Consider the following 6691-nt stretch of genomic DNA (forward strand, 5'->3'; position numbering starts at 1 on the left):
TGATGGTGTAGTGTGTTACTAATGGTTTTCTTTGAGACTGTGGTCCCAGTTCTATTCAGGTCATTGACCAGGTCCTGCCATGTAGTTCTGGGCTGATCCCTCACCTTCCTCATGATCATTGATGCCCCACGAGGTGAGATCTTGCATGGAGCCCCAGACCGAGGGTGATTGACCGTCATCTTGAACTTCTTCCATTTTCTAATAATTGCGCCAACAGTTGTTGCCTTCTCACCAAGCTGCTTGCCTATTGTCCTGTAGCCCATCCCAGCCTTGTGCAGGTCTACAATTTTATCCCTGATGTCCTTACACAGCTCTCTGGTCTTGGCCATTGTGGAGAGGTTGGAGTCTGTTTGATTGAGTGTGTGGACAGGTGTCTTTTATACAGGTAACGAGTTCAAACAGGTGCAGTTAATATAGGTAATGAGTGGAGAACAGGAGGGCTTCTTAAAGAAAAACTAACAGGTCTGTGAGAGCCGGAATTCTTACTGGTTGGTAGGTGATAAAATACTTATGTCATGCAATAAAATGCAAATTAATTACTTAAAAATCATACAATGTGATTTTCTGTATTTTTGTTCCAGTATCCTTCTCTCACAGTTGAAAAATGACAGACTTCTACATGCTTTGTAAGTAGGAAAACCTGCAAAATCGGCAGTGTATCAAATACTTGTTCTCCCCACTGTATATCCCAAAAATATTTGGCGCGTTTGATCCAGAAAAAAATCTGCTTCCAAAATGCACAACGTCACTTTGCCAAAATATTTCAAACTACTTTTGTAATACAACTTTAGATATTTTTAAACGTTAATAATCGATCAAATTGAAGACGGGTCTATCTGTGTTCAATACAGGAACACAACAAACTAAGCTACTTTTCAAGTCTTGCGCAACTCTCTACAGTGTTACGCAGTTCCTAGATGGCCGTACTTCTTCATTGCACAAATGAATAACCTCAACCAAATTCCAAAGACTGGTGACATCCAGTGGAAGCAGTAGGAACTGAAAACAAGTTCCTAAGAAATACATTTTTTGCCAATGAGAACTCACTGAACAGAGACCTCAAAAATGTTTTATTCTGAATGGTTAGTCCTCGGGGTTTTGCGCAAGACTACTCACAGACATGATTCAAACTGTTTTATAAACTTCAGAGTGTTTTCTATCCAAATCTACTAATAATATGCATATCTTATATTCTTGGCATGAGTAGCAGGAAGTTGAAATTGGGCACGCTATTTATCTAAAAGTGAAAATGCTGCCCCCTATACCTTAAGAAGTTAATGGAAAAAAAGCTTTTGCCAATTCGTGGTGAGTAACTGCTGTTCTGATGTCCAGAAGTTATTTTCAGTCATAAGAGACAGTAAGCAGCAACATTTACAAACAATGCAAAAAAACAAATATAAAAACACAATCGTTAGGAGCAAGTAAAATGTCAGTCATCTTCTCCGGGGCCGTCAACAACAACTTCTCCGGCGCATGCATGTATTAAGTGTGTGTGTGCGCTCATAGCAGGGGACAAATAAATAATGTGGTGTAAGCTCTTTGGAAATGTCTTGCCACTCCCATCATCTTATGAGGGTGGATGACAGCGGTACTAAGCACTCTTGGCTGGGGCACTGTGGAGAAAAAGGGAGGGAAGCCAGAGCATCGCTAAAGCCTTGTATACATTTGCAGTTTGAAGTGACTCAAATCCAATTTAAAAAAAATCTAAATCTGTTATTTTTCCCAGAAAGACATTTTCCATAAACGGCCACAAAGAGAAGTCAGATTTAAACCATTCCTAACAAGACACTTTTGTCATTGCCTTTGTGCACAAAGAATCCATTGTACTAATCAAATAATTGTCGCTGGAGACTATTATATATATTTTTTATCTGACTTCTTTTGCCCCCTCCTCCCTGAGGCCTCCTTGCTAGCCTGGAGGCTCCCGCCTGACAAACACCTACCCTCACCGTCGTTAACACTGTCTACCGGTTGCCCCCGCCTCCCACTAGCACAGCAAGTTGGGGTGGTGCCATGTGCTATCTAGCTAATGTAAGGAAGTGCTATTTCTTATGCAGGTGACCAGCCTACTGCTATTACATTGCTATAACTGAGACAACGTATTTTCACAGTAAAACATGTTAGGTCCCATACAGGATAGCTCCCACACCCACACACACAGCACACACACATTACACACACTAACTGCCGAGGACACACAGATAAGACATACACCCACACATTGGGAGGAAGAGACAGCCTTGACTTGCAGAAACCAGCGCACACACCTAATCTCCTTTCTAGCCGAACATTGTGTGACTGAGGACAGCGCACACACCTAATCTCCTTTTTTAGCTGAACATTGTGTGACAAAGAACAAGACTCAGAGGGATGACGGACGGCCCAACAGGGCCAATCCAAGAAGACTACACCTCAGCCTGAACCAACCCGAAGACCCGATCTTCTAGAATCAACCTACTTTCTGTTCTGTATATGAGACATGTGCACTCTGTTATCTGGGCTCTTTTCTGCTGGTTCCTTAAGAACCGAATGAAATGGGCCCGTATACGTTGTACCAGATATCTTTACTCATAATTAAACTGTCACTTGTCATACAATAGACCACCTTGTCTGAATCGATCCTTGACCGGCTCACCCTCCTACATATCCCATTATCAACACTAACAAGCTATTTTGTTAGCGACACAGTGTGCTAGCTTACTAGTTAGCAAGCAACACGGTTTTGCCCCCACCTGCTGTATTCCGGAGAAACACATGGCCGACAGCTGGGGGTGAAGGACACTGTCATGACACTCGCTCCTGGGTGAGGATCAAAGAATAGACTGACGAGTTTCAGAAGAAAGTTATTAGTTTCTGGCCATTTTTATCCTGTAATTGAACCCACAAATGCTGATGCTCCAGATACTCAACTAGTCTAAAGGCAAGTTTTATTGCTTCTTTAATCAGAACAACAGTTTTCAGCTGTGCTAACATAATTGCAAAAGTGTTTTCTACTGATCAATTAGCCTTTTAAAATGATAAACTTGGATTAGCTAACACAACGTTCCATTGGAACACAGGAGTGATGGTTGCTGATAATGGGCCTCTGTACACCAATGTAGATATTACATTTGAAAAAATCTTAAATTTCCAGCTACAATAGTCACTTACAACATTAACAATGTATTTCTGATCAATTTGATGTTATTTTAATGGACAGAAAAGGTGCTTTTCTTTCAAAAACAACGACATTTCTAAGTGACCCCACTCTCTGTCTCTCCCGCTCTTTCTTTACCCACCCTTTTCATTGTGTAACAAGTCATCATATTGGGTTAGTCCACTAGGGACCTTTCATTGCATTATATTAGTAATCAATTCAACCTATACTGTGTGTGATTATTTAGTTAGTTAGTAAATAAATAATTAAGCCAATTTGTGTATCGCTGATTCATCATTTAGGTTAGGGTTCGTGCAGATTCACAAAGTCAACAATGTTCAGAATGAGACAGATAATGTAATAAATAATAATTGACTGTTATTGATGTAAGAGATATTTATAGATTGAGTTTAAGTCAGGAGATAGAAACTTGTTAAATAAGTTTTCCCGTGGTACCTCATGATTTGCTAATGAGTTAATTGTTACATGATTAATTTAATCACGTAATCATTGAACATAGTTAATTGATTAAAAAAAATAACAGTCATCACATTAATGATAGTCACGTCACGACAACACTGTCTGCTAGCACAGCAGGCTGGAGGCTGGAGTGACACCATGTCATGTGTTAGCTAACTAGCTAGCTTGCTAGTTATGGACACCATGTGCTAGCTGGCATGCTAATTGGCTAGTTAGCACACGTTGTCACCCCCGCCTCCTGCCTGTTGTGTACCGAACTAGCTGGCTAAGCTAGCACACAGTGTCCTTCGCTCCCTCCTGTCGACCACCTTGTCTGAATCGATCCTTGACCGGCTCACCCTCCTACATATCCCATTATCAACAGAAACTTGGTAGCAGAGGATGGTTTACTAACGACCCAGTCCAGAGTGGTTGATGTGGGTGTGAGGGGGCGAGTTGGTGAAAGGACGGTTCCCGGAGGACAGGTGAAAACCATTCGGGGGTGGACAACAATTCTGCTCAACTCGGGAAACTGATCTCTGGTCGACCACAAAATAAGGTAAGCAAAACCTGTTTTATCAAACTTTGCATATTGTCGAATAGTCATACCAAATTACGATCAGTAGTACCGAGTGTGGGTAAGAATTTTTGTGTAAATTTTACATAAATAATGGACTTGAAATTGACAGTGAAGTAAACATATGTGGTAATTAGAATATCCCGATAGTCCGGCATGAGAACGGTCCGGTGGCAGACACCGGTAAGGGATGAGTAGTAGTTAGAATATTCCGATAGTCCGGCATGAGAACGGTCCGGTGGCAGACACCGGTAAGGGATATGTAGTAGTAGACCTAATATTAATAGAATATTCTGATAGTCCGGCTGTGAACGGTCTGGTGGCAGACACCAGTAAGGAATAAAATATAGTCTAGGATAGATTTTCACCGATAGTCCGGCTAGTGACCGGTCCAGCTGTGTCTGGTAAGGTGGTCTATTATTGAGTATTGATGTGATCAGGATTATATTCTTTGTATAAGTGATATTCGTTCGGGCGTCTGAAAAAGGGCGTGATCAGTTTTATCATTAACATCTGAGTGTGATTCGATCATCCATCTGCAAAAGATAAATTCAATTAGTGTTTTAGAGAAAACCAATAGCCGGTAGTGTCCGGTGAGGTAAAATCCAATAGCCGGTAGTGTCCGGTGAGGTGTCTACAATAGATTAATTGTTAGTTGGACTGAAAAGTCCGCTTTGTGTTGTGGCCAGAATGAATGTGATAAATGTACGAATGTGTGATGTCATTGAATAAGATGTTCTAATTGATCAATTTTGTTTAAGACTATGTCCATGTAAGAATATTTGTGTGTTGACTATAGACTAAATGTAAACGGTGTTTCACAAGTCCCTGATATCATTACCAATATTTAAAATTATTGTGGAAAAAGTATTTCCTAAATTCTAAAAAAATATATATATATATATTATATGAGGTTTGAACTATACTAATATTGTAGAATTACATAATCAACATCTGAACATACTTACGTTAAACATTAATTGAGCCACTGAATAATAGATAAGATATACACTAGGGACGGGGCGAAGGGTGTGGTCGATGTAAAACGGGAGTGATGTTCTAACCAAGTGCTGAGAAATAAGGTAGATTTATTTTGTTCTTTTAATTAATTTACACAAGTACTTCCCGGTTATTGATTTTGGTTTGATTGTTCAGATAACACCACTGAAATTAAACAGGAGGTTAAGGTATACTAACATTAGAATCTGTTTTCATTATGGGGAACAATGAAAGGCCCGCAGAGTGGATTGCAGGCTGATATTATTTTACGTTAAAGGGACAGTGCACGTTTATCACAATTGTGTGAGTTTATTGGCAGGGTATAAAGCATTTTGGGGAGACAATCCTTTAAAGACTGAATGAGTTACATGAAACATTGAGGAAATTTAAAACAAATTATTTGAAGGTATTATTATAATTATTAGGTTTTGTTTGTAGCAAACGTTTTGGGTTTAAGGGGATTTCCATGTTCCCAGAGACAAGATATCTTAAAGGGGTACACTCACATATGAAATATTATACGTTTTTATTTTCTGAGTCTTAATTAAATAGGTGAAATCTTTTGATAGAGGAATGTTGTTTAATATAGTAAGAAACACTTCTTTGAAGGGGTGGTATGACTTATGACCTCCATTGTAACTTTCCTTTGTGGTCTGATCAGCCTCATTGGAAAGCCATTTGGATGGAGAATCTAGGGTAATTTATAATACTGATATTAAGGTAATTTAATACAAAAAGGCAGTGAAATTTACATTATAGTGTCAATATATTTTCTCTGATGAACGTGGTGTGAAAATTTAGCTAGGATAAGTTTTATTTATGGTAGACTCATGTTAAGTATTTGGGACATATTTTGAGCCAACAGGGCAGGGAAGAAATTGAGATATTTGTGTTTGGTTTTAACACCTGTGTATAGGGGGTGCCATTTGAATATTTAATTTGTGGTCATGGGTAATACGGTTTGTTTTTATTTTTTAAGGTAAATTAATTATAGTGGGGTTTAATTAACCTATATAAGGACTTTAGAAAGTGCCACCATAGACATGTTTTTCTAAAAAAAAAAAAATCCATGAGTTTAGATAAAGCCAAACAGTGAGACATTTAGTTCAAATTTGGAAACATGAGAAAACGAGCTACAGACAGATAAGGGGAAAAGGCAGACAGAAGAGCCCTCCCCTGCACTGCAGAGACCTTGAAGGTTGGAGAGCAGAGAGGAGAAGTTTTAAAAGGGAGCCAGGACGAGCAAAGATAACAGAATGTGTAGATAACAGTTACTGAGTGGAGACAAAAGGGAGAATTGGACATGTGGAAAATGAAAGGGGCGCTCCTACATGATAATGTCAGAACAGAAGGATAATATACTAATCTTACCTAAGTCATTATTTAGAGTAGGTAAGGTTGTTACCTGGGCAGAGCCAGGTATCAAAAGGGGGATGGGTAAATTGTGGTCTAGGATAGGATGGGGCCTATTGGATAAGAAACTAAATATATAATCAGATAAAACATATGAGAAACTGTTT

The sequence above is a fragment of the Oncorhynchus mykiss genome, chromosome 6 (genome assembly GCF_013265735.2).
Source record: "Oncorhynchus mykiss isolate Arlee chromosome 6, USDA_OmykA_1.1, whole genome shotgun sequence".
NCBI classification, from domain to species: Eukaryota; Metazoa; Chordata; class Actinopteri; order Salmoniformes; family Salmonidae; genus Oncorhynchus; species Oncorhynchus mykiss.